The sequence below is a fragment of the Copadichromis virginalis genome, linkage group LG22 (assembly GCF_057382275.1).
Source record: "Copadichromis virginalis isolate Kocher_CV1m ecotype Utaka linkage group LG22, C_Virginalis_male_GT1.1, whole genome shotgun sequence".
Classification (NCBI taxonomy): domain Eukaryota; kingdom Metazoa; phylum Chordata; class Actinopteri; order Cichliformes; family Cichlidae; genus Copadichromis; species Copadichromis virginalis.
This window is the reverse complement of record NC_140638.1, coordinates 30,360,079-30,379,752: the sequence shown is the minus strand read 5'-3', so window position 1 is coordinate 30,379,752 and position 19,674 is coordinate 30,360,079. Positions and strand designations below refer to the sequence as shown.

General features: G+C 41.0%; 1 protein-coding gene across 2 annotated transcripts in view; it reads right to left on the bottom strand.

Annotated features, from left to right (window-relative positions):
* Window positions 1–2,073, bottom strand: part of LOC146683642 (visinin-like protein 1) — a 28,626-nt gene extending 26,553 nt beyond the window's left edge. Inside the window, exon 1 of one of the 2 annotated variants that reach the window (XM_085445724.1) lies at window positions 2,018–2,073. The gene's annotated coding sequence lies outside the window, so the exon portion shown is untranslated. Of the gene's footprint in view, window positions 1–1,877 lie in introns of both variants that reach the window. The other variant, XM_085445723.1, reaches the window with a different exon arrangement.
* Window positions 2,074–19,674: the final 17,601 nt, after the last annotated feature.

Sequence of the window (19,674 nt, the reverse complement as noted above, 5' to 3'; positions counted from 1 at the left end):
TCACTACTCTGCTCTGCTAATGTATGTTTCTGTACGCCCACCTTTACCCAAAACATCCTACCTTACCAAACAAAAGCTCCCACAGCGTTTATATGACAGAACAAAAGTCAGCTACTTACATTATTTTTCAGCATGTTTATAACTTTACCACATCGCCCCTTTTGTACTTGTCTCCATGATTTTCCTCACACCTGTTGATCCCACACTGCTGGTTTGAATCTGTGCTTTGGATAGCTTTAGCTTTAGCAACTTTGCCTTTGTTGGCTTATTAAAATGTCCATGTTCGCCAGGGCGATGGTGATTTAAGTTTTGTATTAGGTTTGTGGTTCTGGACAGTTTACTTTGGAAAACTTTATAACTCCAGTTACAATAAAACTTTTACACTAATATTATGTTGGCATTTGGCTGTGAGTGTTAGCACAACTATTTACCTGTGCAGCTGTACGTGTGTTGCACATGAATGAAACAAAATGGCTCATAATGGGACACAGATGAGCCTGACTGGCTAGTCACCGGTCCTGGCCAACCACGCTGGAAACTGGACGATCCCAGCCCCTGGCCAGTCAATCGGTGCATTAAAAAAACTCAAATCTTAAACTTAAACACAAAAACAGAGCAGTGAAAGTGTACCGTGTGGGTCTGAGACCTGTCGTGCACTAAGGACCGGCTGCTCCTCAGTTAAAGGCCAGCAGCCAAAGGACTGCAAAGCCAAAATTATTTGTCACTGCCACAACCATACCATCACAGATGTGCTTGTGTCTTGTTATTTTTATGTAATAATGCTTTTTTTTTTTTTTTAATTATCTCAAACACCATAAATTATGTGCAGACTTATCATAGAAATAGAAATACAGATAGAAACACACGGTGCAATACTTTGATGCATGTGATTTGACTGTTTGAAGCCCAGGAGGCCACCAGTGATGTGAACAAGCACTCACTCACTCACACACACACACACACACACACACACACACACACACACACACACACACTCATTTAAAGCTGGTCTTATTGATTGTCCTGGTATCATCCAGAGGACTGAATTATGTAGATAAAACTAAACTACCAGCTCAGCCTGCTTTGATCACCCATATCTGCCTCACTCTGCACTCTCACAGGTCAGCAACAAATGACTCATGGATACAGTTTTCTCTCGCAAACACACAAACACTGACTCCTGATATTCATCAGTTACATTTAGCGCAACCATCCACTCAGGGGGCAGTCAGAGCCTCCATGTATTTGCTAAAAACAGCAGGATATGCAACTACCATGCTTATATCAAGCCATTAACAGAACATAGTCAGAGTCCAGTTTCAGTCTTGAAACACGGAGTGAGCTTTATTTTGTTCAGCCACTTATTGCTCCTAAAGCATGAAGGGCATCCTAGCTCTGACTTCCCAAAGCTGCATTTTCAGGTAAAGGCAGAAGAAAACAGCATATTCTTTAAAAATGACTCACCCAATGTAACAAACGCCAGGGTGATAATGACTGCTGTCATCACCAGAGTGCCTCTTTTGTTTTGAACAGGGAAACGTGGACCCAAGTTCAATTGCCTCTACAGCCCCAAGTGTCCTTGAGCAAAACACTTGAAGCTCTATTTGCTCAACAAATACAGTCCAGTCTACCTAAAACACCGACTTTGATTCATTTGCAGTGACAAATTATCACAGTGATACAAACAGGGGAGAGAGTTAAGTTCATCCTTTCTGGATAATAGCCAACAGCAAAATAGTGTCCATGACTTCTTGTTTTAATCTCTTTTTTAGAAATTAAAGGCAGATTTGACACATTTTCACTACCACCTGTGCACGTTAATATGACGATGAAAACAGAGTATTTACAAATATGCCAAATAAATGTCCTCCACTTACCCTGTAACGCGTGGAAGAAGATTAAGCTCCTTTCAGCCAGAAAACAAAAGCCTCTCTTTTTCTTTCCAGCTATTCTCGCGGCGGTGTTTTGCTCCAAAACAGTTGTTCCCTTATGTAAAATAACCTTCGCGTTAACTCACCTCTCTCTCTGGAAGCAGATGAATGAACCGCTGCGTCTCCCTTGCCAACACATTTGCATAAAGCCCGCCTCTCCGACCCGGAGATTGGCTAGGTTTCCGTTTAAAGGTGGACCCCTTTTAAGTGATTCGACGGAGCCGCATGTCAATAAAACAAAGAGCGCACAACAAGCGCACGCGCCTGTGCCCTCGCGTCCTGTCTCTGTAGCACCGCGTGCGCAGCAGAGAGAGAGAGAGAGAGAGCCCAGTAGTGAAAAACTGTAAAGAACAACACATCTCCAGCGAAAACAGAAATACACACGACACATGTTCGTTGTCCTGTGTAATTTTCTGGTACTTCTCGCACAAATTCGCCATATTTTATTTTATTATTTGTAAACTTTGTCCTTTAGCTCCTATAACATGGTGGATATTTACTTATCGGAACAGACAGGGAACCTGGGCCCATAAGGTCACAAAGAATTAGACACCAGACAAAATAGCAAAACTACAGAACTCTTAAGTGTAACACTCATGACAGGCACCTTGAATGAGATCAATCACTGTCACCGTGGAAATTGTTTCGTTGTTAAAGAACGTTACATGTGGTTTTCAGGATTTCCATGTGGCTGGTGATTGATGGTGGTGACAATGGTGTAAGGGTCAAAAGTTATTTGTACACTTCTCATCCTTATTTGTTGCAATCTTGGCTTCGCCAGGAGGAAACATAGCCTATACCATGTCAGAATAGACTGTATAAAAGTCAGATGTCGTTTGTGGGACTGTGACAGAGCGTTCTCACTCCCGAGGCGTAACATTTCGACGTTTTGTCACGTCCCGCGGCGTTCCTGAGGAACGCGAAAGGAGACCTTCGGCGTTCTTATGGTACGCGGCGGGTTATGGCTGGAATCCACTGAATGACGCTCCCGCGGTAATAGACGTTCCAGCCCTGTATTCCAGCCCTAAACCTAACCTTATCCCTAGCCCTATAACCATAACCTTATTCCTGACCTTAACCAGGACTTTAATGATGTTAAATAGCGTGTTTCTAAGCGATGTGAAGAAAAAGAGCGAACATGTGTAGATTCAGTCCAGACGGTTCTCATATGTCCTCTTTGAGCCGAGGTCGTCATTTAGGAACGTGGTGGGTAGCCGAAAACGTAATATGGTGACGATTTGTCACCTAGCGTAAAATGTTACGCTTTGGGAGTGAGAACGGGGTTGACTGTGAAGTGAAGATAACATGGAATTGTCTTAACCTGCTTTCTTTTTAATGACCAGCAAACACTTTTGTTTGCAGAAAGATATGAATAGAAATCGATAAGAAAATAGCTTTTGGCTCACTTGCTCTGTGATCCTAGTAAACATGATTTATAGACCCAATCATTATTGTAAAGCCATAATGAACATAAAAGTTTATTTTGTAAATTGTGATCATTAATACAGAATATTATGAAGGGTGGGCTCATTGATTTACAGCTATAGTTACAGTCCCGTTGAGTATGTCACGTCTTTAAATTCAGGCTCATCACACCCAGTTTCAAAACACCAAGATGGTGACTGTAAAAACAATCAGCTCAAAGTTTCCTACCAGAGGTTCAGTATCCAATAATTAAGGTCACAGTGGCTAGGCCTATTACATACGTAGTTTACGGTTGTCAGCTATGATGGAAATGCTAGCGCTAACTAGCAAGCAAACAGTGTCAGATTTTATCTCTTTAATTGAGTTTAAAATGTGTTGCAGTATTACACAGTGTATATACTAGTGCTGTCAGCATTAATCTCATTAAAATGACGTTAACGTCATAACTGCATTAACGCGGCAAATCCGTTAGCAGGTTAGCATGGATTGCCCCGTGCCCGCTAACCGCGCTAACGTATTGATGCAGGCCCACGCACGGTTATTGGTATTAAAGCCATTTTAACGAGATTAACGCTGACAGCACTAGTATATTCATTTTACATTTTATTAATACATTTTTAGTTTATATATTGTAATATATGGAACTATACTAACAATTATTCTTGGCTAAATTCCCGCAAAGCATAAATGGCAACACACTGCACTGTCCAGTTAGAACACCTCCAAATGGAAAATTAGCTCATCTATAAGCAGCTCCTGTGGAAACCAGTTGGTGACGGCACCTCTTCATAATTTTTATTCAATCTATATACAAGACAGTCATGGGTCATGGGTGAGAGTCTTTAAGCTTCTTATTGTTATTGCAACCCTGTCACTGTACACTAATGCCTCAAATCTTGTCCCAGATAGTTACATAATAGTTAACACATGTATTGATTTCTATCATGCCAATACTCTAATGCAGTGTTGTTGTTACAAAGAGAATCCAGACCGAGTGTTTGATTAGAAATCAATGTCAGTGAGCAAAACAGAACTTGTATTAACAGGTAACCTTTTTATTTTTTTACCTTTTTATTATTTTCCTAATACATGAAAATACATTTAATATTGTAGGTGAAAAAACAAATTCTAACAAATAAAATGTCACAGCGTGATTAGCCAAGGTGAGCCACAGCCTCTCATTTGAGAATAACATAACCTTCAGCACAAGGTTAACCTCCATATCTCTGCAGGAGCACTGCAACACACACTTCTTCTTTTCTGTGGCGTGAGTGTTGTGTGTCCTTCACTACAAGGTAAGTTCTGAAAAACTGTGAAAAAGAACAGGACAAAACAACGTGTTTAGACTTAATTGTGAAATGTTGAACTCCTGGAAAATCTAATTGCATTGCATTGCATTGCACCGCTGCATTAATCGTATTAATGCAATCATATAATTGTATAAGTGTTATGCTAAACTGTGCTCATCCATGGCTGTTCAGGTTTCTCATGTGAGATTGAGCAGAAAGAAAGATCTTTTTATCTCTTTCTTGCAGATTTAAATAGAGGATGATGCTGGATTTCAGTGTTAAATTATAATACCATAATATATAAAAATAGGAGCCTAAAGCTTACAGTAGATTATGCTCTGAATGTTAGAGGTGATGTTGGTAAGCATTTGTTCATGATTAATTATTATACTTAATTAATAATTGACAGTCATCTGACAACCAGAAAAAAACATGTAGCACCCAACCAGCTGCCAAGTGGTTCCAAGAGGGCAGAATCAGAAAATTGCAAACACTTTGCTAACTGTGAGCTGAGCGGTAGTAAAACTTCAAAAAGTGTGGCGCAAACAGGAAATAGAGAACGTTTCACCTTCAGACCAGTCTTCAGGCCTATGTGACTGGAGATTTTGCAGTTGATTTCACAGTCATTAACCTCCTGCAACCACTCCTCCCCAACACAATATACATTTCATTTCCTTGCAAATAGTGGTTACCAGACAGTCACTGAGTGTTCTCTAGGTCTGTGTGGCTGCGACCTTATTAACTTGACCTACAGCATCACATGTCCAAAATTCCTGTCAAGTTAATGGTGGTTAGTAGTCACATGGTTAACGGTCACATGACTGCAAAACCTGAATAGTCATACACTGCATTAAAAAAAATAAAAAACAACAACAACAGCCCTTTTGGGTTTTTTGGACTGTATGGTATTTTGAGGGGGGTCATTGTTTTGTTTTTTGTTGCCAAAAGTGACTATATTTTAGGTAGACATAATCCTTGATTAGCTTTTACAAGTAAAGTATATAATCCCATGAAAAATGTTTCAGAAGGCACTAGCACCACACAGTTGAGGAGTCCAAATTAGTCACTACCGCCAAGTCCTTAACTTTACCCCCTTATTACCATTACCCAAGCACATCAATTTTTTTTAAATCACCAACCATACAGTTTTGATGGTACAGTACAAGGCCATGATTTATACAAAGTTGTCTTTTATAGTATAAAACATTTAGAGCTTTAGAGCTTCCAGATTATAAAATAAAGCCAAATGCATGAGTGCCTTAAACCTGCATTCTGTCTGAAGGCCAACCAAAGGTAACAGCTACAAAAAGAGTTCTGGTGGAAAAAACAGCTTTCTGACTTGACTTGTCAGAACTTGTTGAGTTTATGGGCTCAGTCACCAATTTTGAATCATATTCAATTCAATTCAATTCAATTCAATTCAATTCAATTTTATTTATATAGCGCCAAATCACAACAAAAGTCGCCTCAAGGCGCTTCATAGATACAGAGAAAAACCCAACAATCATATGACCCCTATGAGCAAGCACTTTGGTGACAGTGGGAAGGAAAAACTCCCTTTTAACAGGAAGAAACCTCCGGCAGAACCAGGCTCAGGGAGGGGCGGGGCCATCTGCTGCGACCGGTTGGGGTGAGAGAAGGAAGACAGGATAAAAGGCATGCTGTGGAAGAGAGACAGAGGTTAATAACAGATATGATTCAATGCAGAGAGGTCTATAAACACAGTGAGTGAGAAAGGTGACAAGAAAGGAAAAACTCAATGCATCATGGGAATCCCCCGGCAGCCTACGTCTATTGCAGCATAACTAAGGGAGGATTCAGGGTCACCTGGTCCAGCCCTAACTATATGCTTTAGCAAAAAGGAAAGTTTTAAGCCTAATCTTAAAAGTAGAGATAGTGTCTGTCTCCCGAATCCAAACTGGAAGCTGGTTCCACAGAAGAGGGGCCTGAAAACTGAAGGCTCTCCCTCCCATTCTACTTTTAAATACTCTAGGAACAACAAGTAGGCCTGCAGAGCGAGAGCGAAGTGCTCTAATAGGGTGATATGGTACTACAAGGTCATTAAGATAAGATGGGGCCTGATTATTTAAGACCTTGTATGTGAGGAGCAGGATTTTGAATTCAATTCTGGATTTAACAGGAAGCCAATGAAGGGAAGCCAAAACAGGAGAAATCTGCTCTCTCTTTCTAGTCCCTGTCAGGACTCTTGCTGCAGCATTTTGGATTAACTGAAGGCTTTTGAATTAAACTATAAGTTTGGTTTGTAAACCTCCTTCATACCACATTTCAAAGTGGAGGATTATTTCATGCTAATTGGCTGTGAACTCGTCAGTCACCCGTCTTTAACCATTTAGTGTGCAGTTTAAAAGCCTACAGCAGAAACGTTCATCCCAAGGCTTGAAAACGAGATGTTACAAAAAGACTTTTGCCCTTGGTCATTTTTAGGAACCTGATCCAGGATCTGCAGTTTTTACACTCCTGCATTCACAACAGCACTAAGACTAACCTCAAAGATAGGAAGTGTAAGTACGAAAGTCCACATTGGCTTGCCTGAAACACCAACCAATCAGCTTCATTGTGTTCAGAGACCAGGCTTCATAATCAAGTACCATTAAACTTAACTTGTTGGCACTTGGCTGTAGCTTTATTGTTAATGTACCAGCAGGAGAGTGATATTCCTTTTTTCAGCTCTCAGCAAGAAGGCACACATTCCCCAAAATGTCCCCCAGCACTGACCTCAACGCTAAGTCTCAGGTCCTTCAATCATTTTTCACTAAGTATTTTAACAAAATCCCATCCTTATTTTTCCAATTCGTCTTTCTGTCTTCCTCTTTCTTCTCCTCCCTGTAATTCAAGTATGTATTATTGAAACCACATTAATTGATATGAAATGAATCTCTTGCCCTCTAATTGAAATATGCTTAATTGAAAATGGCATGAATTTAGTATGAACCTCCCTCCCTCCCCTCTTACCTCTATGAATATTCATGAGTGAACACATCCATCAGCAACAGAGAGTTGCCATGGGAGACAACCCATCCAGCCTGTCCTCAGCCTCTCATCCCTCTCTGCTCCCTTTCATCTCTCCTGTCCTCTGTCACCACTGATCTCCTCACTTTGGCACCGTTCAGTGTTTGCTCAATTCCTTCTTTCCCCGTTTATTCTGTTGACACTTCAGAAATAAAGTCATTTTAACTATGACAAAATTTGATATATATATATATATATATAGAGAGAGAGAGAGAGAGAGAGAGAGAGAGAGAGAGAGAGCAGTGTGCTATTATAATAATAATCAAAGACCTGAAAGATATATTACATGTAAATAACCACAGGTAGCTGTGATACAGGCCCCTCCCTAATTCAGCAAGAACTGATGGATTCAAAATCATGCTAACTGATGGGCAAGTTTGAGGTTGTCTGTGTGTGAGGTGAAGAAATGTCCTGTAAACTGTCTAATTGACCTTTCCACACTCCACAAAGGACGCCCCCCACCCCATGCACCTCCTGCCTGCCATTCCCTCCCTTCTCCTTTTCCCTGCTGTTGTCTTCTGTCATTCAATCACTCATTGTTTTGTGAGGAGAATCACAACTGGAGGTCTTGTACTTTAGAAATAATTTTCCATCCGTCTTTTTCAGCTTAGGCATTATCCCTATCCCAGCTGTCATAGAGCAAGATGGAGGGTACAGCAGGTCACCAATGTGTTGCAGGGATAACACATAGAAACAGATAACCATTCACAATTAGGGCCAATTTAGAATCACAAATTAAGCTAACCCTATGCATGTCTTTAGACTGTGGGAAGAAGTCAGAGTAGCTGAAGAACATGCAAGCTCCTCACAGAAAGGGGCCAGTCTGGATTCAAACCCAGAACCTACCTGCTGTGAGGTGACACGACTAACCACCACAACACTGTGCTGCCCTACACTAAATTATGTTTGAAGTCTTTATAGTTTATTAAAGCTTCTGAAGCGCTCATCAAATGATGAGTGACTACTAAAGATGTTTGTCGCTGAAAAACAAAAGTACATCCAGCCATCTTTGCAAAGAAAACATTCGAGTTTTAGTCGATCAGAGGGATAAAATTTTCCACCAGCTTTGATTTTTTTTAGGGTTAAGTATTAAGTCAGGGTTTAGAATATGAGTTTGTGGTGGTTAAACTTGGGGAATTCATGTCAATCTGTGTCCTCACAAAGATAAAAACTAATATTTTGGTTACTATCTATCCCCTACACATGGTGGGTAGTTGTAAGACTGCACACCTTTGGAGCAGGAGACGCAAGTTCAATACATGCCCGGCAGCAGTATCCAGTAAGGATCCTGGATAGACCCCCATGCTAAAACCAAGCCCTGAGATGGTCACGTCTGCAGCCTCGGACACAAGCATTTCACTGCATGTTGTTCTCTGTATGATTGTGTATGTGACGAATAAAGACAGCAGTCTTTCTTTTCTATTCAAAAATGTAAAAAAGCTATAGAAAGCATGTCTTTGTAATAAAGTGTGGCTCACTGATATACTTCATTTTTCTTTTATTAATACTTTTATTCAGAGAGGTTTGGTAAACACATGGAGTGATTTGATCAAGCAGTAAGAACTTTTTAAATTTCTTGAAACTAACCCAAACACACAGATTCGTCCCAAGTACCAAAAATTACACTCTTCCAAATACAGACATGAGGTTAGCTCCAAAAGCAACGTTTTTAGTTTAATAGCTAATTTAAGTTAATGGACCAGATTCTTTAAAGCACACAGACTGAAACTTTTAACTTATTAAAGCTTAAAATTCACAGTGTGACAGCTTCGATGGACAAACTGATACCAACAGACGTGTCAATAGCTGGCGTCTGCCACTTCCAAATGCCGTGCAGCGTTTGTCCTGGCAGGCTATCTAAGAAGTCCGAGCTCCAGTTTTGTTAAATAAAATTCGATCATTTTCGTTGAAAGTCCTTTATTGCTAAATTAGTGCCTGTGTCTGTGAGATGCTCCTATAGAGTTGATGAATGCAACTTGCTTACTAAGTTTGTGAGCATTAGCTAATAATTTAGCACCCCAGCCTCTCATCCATGGGGGCTCAAAAAGAAACTGTCACGATGGCTGCTTCCATGACAGAGATCAGTGCTCAGGCTGATCTGTGTGATTAAACTGACTCAGAAATCACATCATGCTAATAGCTTGTTGCTGTCTGTCTGTTGTTACATAATAAATTCACTGGAGCTTTTCCTCCCTGGGTCTCAGTCCAGAGAGAATAACGACTAATTTCAATGTCAACTTGCGTCGTCACTGGGGACAGGCCCTGTTGAGGCTATTTCTGCACACTTTCACTTGAATGATGCGTCGCAGCTTTTTACCATATGGAGAGAATCCATGTCAGTTGGCTCAGTCACATTTCAGTCTCAAATACTTGTAAGAGATGTCGCGTCACTGATCTATTCAAGTCTACACTTAACCACTGAGTAACATATGACAAAATAGTAATTGTAGATGACATTATAACTTTGGTTTTTCTGCATAAGATCCATATTTCTTATTCATCCTCTCTCATTGCCTTTCCTTCTTTCCTCCTTCTTCTTTTTAATCCCCTTCTTACAAACTCTCAAGGGTGACAATGAGGGTGTGCGAGAGGGAGATGATGAGTGTCTAGGAGACATAGCAGCTAATTACCAGCACTGATGATTAAACACAGCCTTGAACACTTGGTGTGTGCGAGCGTGTGTATGTGTGTTTCAGTTTTTTATGGACTGACGGGGCAAAGTCATTGTACTTCACACAGCGCTCGACAACTTTTACTGTCACTTTTTCATGATTCAAACCTACCGCTGTGTCTGCAACAGGCTCCACTGAGACGAGAGAAATCAGATTTCTCTCGTCTCCTCTTTAGACGACCCTCGGTTTTTTGCTCCTTGTTCTCCTCCTTCCTTTTTTGTTTTTGCTTCTCCTCTCCCGCCTGTGGCGATGTAAAGAGATTACGGAAAATGTCTTGAGATGGCCTCTCCATCGCAGGTCAACTTCTGCCATTTCATTTGGCTCTTTAGACAGAAACTGTCTGCCGCAGGCAAAATGACTTCAGACCAATAAAAATGCACTCTGTGTGCAGAAATGCACAACATCTACAGAAAAGGGGGTATGTAAATAAAACATTATTATTATTACTACTTATTTTTATTTATTTATCTTAGTTCAGCCTTAACATTCCAGATAGTCATGAAGTGTGTCGGAGTTTTTTTAAAATGAGCTGACTGAGAGGAAAGCTAGAGATAGATAATGAGACAAATCGTCTCATCGTGGAAGTATATTCATTCAGCCCACAGTAAAACCTGAACGTCTGATCTGCTAATCCAGCATATTCCTCTGATATGCTAAAACCACTGGCTGCATATAAAAGATCGCCATAGTTTCCAGGTATAATAAGCAAAGCTAACGTCTATGTGCTTCTGTAATCTGTGACTGTCCTGATCAGTTTATGGTCTCAATAAAATCTCACAAAGACTGTATAAATGGTGGACATAGCCACCATGACATCACCCACTGATTTGGCGCACCACATTACCAAGTCTCAATTTTAGGGTTTTGGCTAGGGTTGCCAACTCCCTGAAAAATAAATAAGGGACACCTCGTGGCCAGGGCCGGGCGACCCAGTTGTCTTCACCCTTCCCAGTGTGGTGAATTTTCTAGCTCTTTTTTTGTGTGTGAAATTATTTTTTTAACTATTTGACTTGAAGTTGATTTAAGTAGATGCATATTCTATTCTTTGTGATATGAACACATGTGAAACAAATGATCATTTAGCCATTTATTTTTAGCTCAAAATGACAACATTAACACAGTAAAACAGGTCTCTTTCTTAAACAGAAGCCTGTCATGCTTAACTTTTGAGAATATAAGTAAATCTTTCTTTAAAAGCACTCTGTCCTGCTTAACTTAAAATAATAGAAAACAATAGAAAGAAAAATATTCTTGTAACAGTGCACATTTAGTGCATTTAGTACAATTGGCTTCAGTTGAAATATTATTTCAGCTTTTCTAATGCTAATCAGCTGCTCCTGTTTGTAAACCTGCTTGTTCCCATGATTACGCATCTTAACTCATCATCATTATTCATCTATGTATTACTTTTATGTATTAGTCATCAATTTGTTGTAATCATCTATCCTTGCAGTTGTTTATTACACAAAATAAATTATATTATCACACTTCTGGCCACATAGCGCTGATATTCACTGCACATGCCCATATTAACGTTTTCCAGCCAGGTGTTTTCCTTTTCCCATTCGTCCCTTTCTCTGAGGGGAACAAACATTGCTGCTCTAATGCTGGGCTCACACTGTGCGATTTTTGGCCCATTTTGAGCCGATTTTTGAGTGATCGGACCGATTTTGGCCTTCATCGTGCGTCGTGTAGTATACGTGGGGTAACGAGAAGTGATTAACACCTCACGACCAGCTCCCGATCATCAATCGCTCGTGAGGGTGTCACCACAGGCGCTCACACTGCTCACGCGCAAACGTAAACGTTGGTGAAAAAGACGGCGCAGCACGGCTGTGCAGCGTGTGATCTGGACACAAGCGATGGAGGCACAACTTGTAGAACTTTGGAAAGCTCATCCGAGCCTTTTCGATGTGGCATCACAAAATTATCACGACCACAACAACCGTGAAAATAGTTGGATTTACATTGCTGCTCAATCACAGCTGCCTGATCATGTTTTTCATTAGCAATTTAGCAAAGTTGATGGTAGTGGTGTGTCTGTGTGAGTGAAAGACAGAGAGAGAGAGCGACAGATTTTCTGTTATAACCTTCATGTTATGGAGGCACAGTGTGAGCACTCAGGTCGCATCAGAGCATCGGGCGGTATAGTGTGAGAGTACATCGTGACATACGAACTTCTAACCCCTGCGAGTCAATCGTGCAGTTTGAAAATCGCACAGTGTCTGCCCAGCTTTAGGTGTACTGTCATCCGAGACTTGCACCGCAGAGTCGGCGTTTGTTCCCCTGTTGGCCATGCTTCTTGTTGTGGTCACCTGTTGTCTTCCGGTATTTTCTCCGAAAGCGACCTTTCCTCGACCAATGAGATGAGCGGTAATCTGAATTGTCATACTCGAATTGTCATAAGTGTGCTGTCAGCTCATTGGTCACAAAGCAGGAGAGGGGCTGGGAATTATGTTTTCAAACAAAGTGTTAATTCCATAAACATTTATAGACTACTTTTGATTCTCACTGTATTACGGGACAAAGTGCGTCCCTTATTAGCTCAATACGGGACGTGTGCTTTTGTTTCGAAATACGGGACGATTCCGTATTTTAAGGGACGGTTGGCAACCCTAGTTTTGGCCATCACCATGTTTGCATTTTTACGGGGTGGTGCTAAGTTTTAAGCTAACACTAGCAAGCTTGACTAAGATTGTATAAAGCTGGAATTGCTACTGCCTCTTTTGCAGGTTACAATCACAGAGTGTATATAAAACACGGACAAAGCCACCATGATGGGACCAACTGGTATGCAAAGGACCTAAAGCATCAAGCAAAGTGTTTCTGGCATCACCGTGTTTTTGTTTTGAAACCAGATGAGACAAGCGGTGGGTTAATGTCACAGAGAGGGACGCTGCACGGTCATAGGCTAGTGGCTCAATCACCTAATAAGGCATACCCTGATTTAGTTGTGTTTAAACTCTAATGGGGGCCATAGTGTCAAAAAACAATCATGTATATTCAACAAGACTTGAAATTTTGGCACCAAGGTTAAAAATCATCATACTGTAAAGACTGGATGCCAACCTCCTTCTGACGAGGAAAAATCAGTGATTGCATTACCTTTTTTGCTGTTGGAGACTGATTTCAAGTAGTTGGAGCAGCCAGTTGGTGACCCAGAGGTTGAGCAATTAATTGCCATCCAAATTTATGCAGACAGGTTAAGAACATGCTGCAATCAGTCTGTGCCGAAGAGCACAACTCATCTGTGATGTGTCTCTTTACAACAGGGGCTTGACTGAACCGGCTGCCAGCTGCTTGCATTCAGGTTATATTCCTATATGAAGCAAGGTTGCCAGGTAACTATGTTACATATACTGCAGTCCTGCAGCAATGACATCGCTGTTTGTGGAGGAAATTCTGAATTTTTGTTTCAAATCTGAATACAAGAAGTTAAAGTAATTTCTGCGTAAATAGACAGCAACAGATTTGTGATGTTATCATAGTAAACTGACATATTATCTCAAACAGATTGCATTCAATTGTCAACTTGGCCTCATTCAATCACAGACTGACTCCATCTTGTTGCTGTTTTTGCCATTTTATTGCCATCTTGATGCATCAAAGTTGCTGTGAAGATGGCAGCTGGCTGTGAGTGGTTGCAGACTGGGTCCCAACCCTCGAAATAACCGTTTCAGAGGCAACAAGATTGCAAATTCACTGCAACAGTTTGCAACCACTGTTTTCCCTGAAGTAGGAAAAAAGGCTACCAAGGACATCTTTTGTGTCCCCTGTTGGCAAAGTTATTGCCTGCATGAAAATTAAATGTATCCATGAGTGTATTATAGTAAGATTCCTTAAAAATATGTACTAGCACTGGTCTTAAAGTCCACATTCAGTTCTTTCACTGAAACTTTCATCTTGGCTCTCTTTTTTAACAGAAAGCTAACGACTCTCACCTCTCAAGACCTCTCTCTGTTGTTAATGACTCTGTCTTTAAGCCGACCAATGGATGTACCACCTTGGGCACTCAATCGTTAATCATGAGGGGACAAAAAGGGAGCAGACAGAGAGAGATGAATGAGGGGAGAACGCGTGGCCATGGGGGTGGGTGGGTGATGATTGGACAATGACTCCACTCCAGTGACTTAACATGGAAAGAGGAAAAAGGCATGATCAGAGAAAAAAAAAGAAGGAAGAGAGCAGAAGGTAGTCTGACAGATCCTTAATTAGCTGTGGGATGGAGCAGGGGAGGAAAAAAGAAGAGGGAAGGAGGGAGGAAGTAGCGTTATCACTGATCAGACATGACATTAAAACTACATGCTTAATATTGCGTAGCTAGGTAAGGTGCAGGTTTGCATTATGCCACCTGAAAAGCTCTGACTTGTAGGGGCATGGACTCTACAAGACCTCTGACTGTGTTGTTTGCTTACAGAAGCTTCGTAATGTGAAACTCGGGGGAATCTGGAGGTCAAGTGAGTCACAAGCCGTGAGCACATGCTTTCTGAATCTCAAAATGATAAATAATAAAGTACAAAATGACCTGAAGGTGATCACTGTCCCCATAACCTCTTCAGAAAAGTGTTTAGTGAGCTCACTTTACAAAGAATGCAGGTTTAAGGCACTACTGCATTGGCTTCACCACATCCTATACACTGTCCACGGTTGTATGTGGAAAAAGTTACTAACAGGCAGCTAGCATGAAAATGGTAAATAGAGTGGTACTTAAAAGGAGCATTCATGCACTCCTAGACAGTATTACAGCACTTTATTCTATGCCTTTTAGTACTACTTCAAGCCGATGCACTGGGGACTTTATCTGGTCTTTAAGTCTGATGTCATTAGCCAATTCTGGGCCCAAACTCCGCTGCAGGTCCCTAAATCAAATGATGCCGCACGGCATCACTGAGAGTTAAAAACTGTCTAAATTCTTTCATCTGTAATAAAATGATCAGCGTTCTGCTCTACCAGGTGTAACAATTAAGTTTAACATCCAGGCATCCATGAAAACAGAATTTATGTAATTTAACGGAGTCAGAAGTTAGCAGGGAGTTAGGTCACTAGTTTCCATCTAAATATAATATACCGTGTTCTGACTGAGGGATTTCCGAAACAAATTAAAACGTACAGCTCTGCTATCACTTCCGACATAAATGTAGACAGGAAACTAAACAGCAGTGACGTTTGTAGGGTTACTGAAGTTTGGCTAGCTGGTATATAATGATGTGCTACGTGATCGCTAGCGACACAGCTATATTAGCATAATTAAAACAGTGAATCTGGAGAATGAGCGCTAACCTTTTTCCAGTCAATAAAAGTTAACGTGAGGGTTCCCGAAGGGAAGTGAATGAATAGTGGCATTGTAAAGCGCTTTGGGTGCCTTGAAAAGCGCTATATAAATCCAATCCATTATTATTATAAAAACACAACAGCCTTATTAAACGCAAAGTAGTTTGGGCCCGGAAGCAGGATTCATCACGTCATCACTTAAAACTGGATAGGTTTCGGTAGTTTGCCCAAGGATTTTTCAGCATAGAGATTTTCCCAGACTGGCTCTGGTAATTGTTTGTCATTATGACGATAAAACTAGCTAATGTCACCGTCCCAAACGTCAGGCACTGACGCAACTCCTACGTAACGTAGTTACAGTTTAGACTTAGCAGGTAAACTTTTATCCTGTTGCTTCAACCACTTGTAGCAGATGGCTGTCCCTCCCTGAGCCTGGTTCTCCCAGAAGCTTCTTCCTATTAAAATTGAGTTTTTCCTTCCCACTGTCGCCAAGTGCTTTCTTAAATTGCCATTATTGGGATTTTCTCTGTAGTATTGTAGGGTCTCTACCTTACAACATAAAGCACCTTGTTGTGACTACTGTTGTGATTTTGCACTATATAAATAAAACATAATTGAACTGCTTGAACAGAGAAGGAGATGAGCCACTGAGAGGTCTGAGGAGAAACACTAACCAGGCCATCCTTAACTCCTGACTCTTTTTTTTCTTCTGATAACAGATTTGTGTAATGAATAATATACGCTATGGTGACTTTGACATGCACTATGGACTGGTTCAGATTTACAGTACAGATTTCAAACAGCACTTCACAGTGACTGACACACTATAGGGCATTACAAATTTTCTAAGTTGACTGTTTGAACACAGCCAAAGTAACGTTCACATGAATGCCAGGGTCCAGGTTTCCCATCAGTTAGTCCACTGGGGACAAGGCTGGGATTGGGGCCATCTTCACTGGCAATCACACTGTTGTCAATTATCTGTTTCTAGTGCTTGTTAACGTTATTTACAATTACACTCATGAACTATAAGTAAAAGACGGGCGTAGCTTCCCGGCCCAAGAATTAAACCCAATGCAGGCGCCCTTAAACCTGCATATTTTTACAGCTGACATTAACATGGCTGACACTTCTCTGGTAAGTTTATGGGCTCAAGTCATTAGTTTCAAGTCTGTTTGAACACCACGTGAAGATAAATTTTTAGAGTCATAGATGATAATATAATAATAATAATAATAATATAATATAATATAATATAATATAATATAATATAATATAATATAATATAATATAATATATATATATAATATAATATAATATAATAGTCATAGAGTCATAAATGAGGATTGACCAGGCTGTGTTCATTGGCTAATAACTCATTCACTAATGAGCACGCAGTGTTCCTCACACATAAAAAATACTTTTTTTTCCTACTACAGTGGGGCAAAAAAGTATTGTCAGCCACCGATTGTGCAAGTTCCCCCACTTAAAATGATGACAGAGGTCAGTAATTTGCACCAGAGGTACACTTCAACTGTGAGAGACAGAATGTGAAAAAAAAAAATCCATGAATCCACATGGTAGGATTTGTAAAGAATTTATTCGTAAATTAGGGTGGAAAATAAGTATTTGGTCACCTCAAACAAGGAAAATCTCTGGCTCTCACAGACCTGTAACGTCTTCTGTAAGAAGCTTTTCTGTCCCCCACTCGTTACCTGTATGAATGGCACCTGTTTGAACTCATCATCTGTATAAAAGACACCTGTCCACAGCCTCAAACAGTCAGACTCCAAACTCCGCCATGGCCAAGACCAAAGAGCTTTCGAAGGACACCAGGACAAGTATTGTAGACCTGCACCAGACTGGGAAGAGTGAATCTACAATAGGCAAGCAGCTTGGTGTGAAAAAATCAACTGTGGGAGCAATCATCAGAAAATGGAAGACATACAAGACCACTGATAATCTCCCTCGATCTGGGGCTCCACGCAAGATCTCATCCCGTGGGGTCAAAATGATCATGAGAACGGTGAGCAAAGATCCCAGAACCACACGGGGAGACCTGGTGAATGACCTGCAGAGAGCTGGGACCAAAGTAACAAAGGTCACCATCAGTAACACACTACAACGGCAGGGAATCAAATCCCGCAGTGCCAGACGTGTTCCGCTGCTGAAGCCAGTGCATGTCCAGGCCCGTCTGAAGTTTGCCAGAGAGCACATGGATGATACAGCAGAGGATTGGGAGAATGTCATGTGGTCAGATGAAACCAAAGTAGAACTTTTTGGTATAAACTCAACTCGTCATGTTTGGAGGAAGACGAATACTGAGTTGCATCCCAAGAACACCATACCTACTGTGAAGCATGGGGGTGGAAACATCATGCTATGGGGCTGTTTTTCTGCCAAGGGGACAGGACGACTGATCCGTGTTAAGGACAGAATGAATGGGGCCATGTATCGTGAGATTTTGAGCCAAAACCTCCTTCCATCAGTGAGAACTTTGAAGATGAAACGAGGCTGGGTCTTCCAACATGACAATGATCCAAAACACACCGCCCGGGCAACAAAGGAGTGGCTCCGTAAGAAGCATTTGAAAGTCCTGGAGTGGCCTAGCCAGTCTCCAGACCTCAACCCCATAGAAAATCTGTGGCGGGAGTTGAAAGTCCGTGTTGCTCGGCGACAGCCCCAAAACATCACTGCTCTCGAGAAGATCTGCATGGAGGAATGGGCCAAAATACCAGCTACTGTGTGTGCAAACCTGGTAAAGACCTATAGTAAACGTTTGACCTCTGTTATTGCCAACAAAGGTTATGTTTTTTTTCAGATTCTGTCTCTCACAGTTGAAGTGTACCTCTGGTGCAAATTACTGACCTCTGTCATCATTTTAAATGGGGGAACTTGCACAATCGGTGGCTGACTAAATACTTTTTGCCCCACTGTATATCAAATGTATATTCTTTTTTTCTGTCATAACCTGTGTTCTTACCTGTTTTTATACCTCAATTTCAAATCTCCTGAATGCAGAGGAGACCGTGCCTTTGCCGTTGCTGCACCCAGGCTACGGAATACTCTCCCTCTTCATATTCGCGCGTCAGATTCCATTCAATCTTTTAAATCACGTTTAAAAACGTATTTGTTTGATCTGGCATTTAAGGCGAATTAGGGAAATTTACATCTGGCTCTGTATTTAGATTATGTAATTATCTTATATTTTATATATTTGTAATTTATATTTTAGTGTGATTTTATTTGTACTGCGATTTTACTGGAAAGCACTTTGGTGTACTTCGGTCTTAAAAATGTGCTATATAAATAAATTTTGATTGATTGATTGATTGATTTTTTCCCATATGTTCAACTTAGAACACACTCAGCCTGTTTTTCAAATTGCTTTTCAAGTGTCTCCACTCTCAATTTCCCTCAATTCTCCATCTAGTCAGCTTTGATCGCCACACCTTTCTCTGATTCTTTTGTCGTTTCGTTTTTCCATCTTCTCTCCACATGTTCCCATCTTATTTCCAATCGCTTCATCCCTCTCTATCTCTTTGTGTCAGTGAGACATGGGTGTGTCCAGGGATTGGCAGCTGGCAACCGACCCCATCTCTGTCACCATGGAAACTGGGTCAATTTCTCGGTAGCCATGGCATTGAAGCAGCAGTGTGTTTCCCTGCAACAGGTGTGGATGTGTGTGTGTGTGTGCGTGCGTGCGTGCGTGCGTGCGTGCGTGCGTGCGTGCGTGTGTGTGTGTGTGTGTGTGTGTGTGTGTGTGTGTGTGCGTGTGTGTGTGTGTGTGTGTGTGTGTGTCTCCAATTCAGTGACATGACTGTGCAAGTTGGGGGGATTCTGGGAATAGACAGGCCCAGGAGATGAAAAGCACACATGTGAACAGGTGTGTGTACACATGCACGTTTTTTGCTTGAAGTTGTTAAATGTGTTAAAACATACTAGTTATTATTATTAACAGTTATTAATTTTATTAGTAATAGTAGCACATCTTTATTAATGATCATCAGCTTTTTCTTTGAACACTAAAATTCAGCCTGACTTTTAACTCAGTAT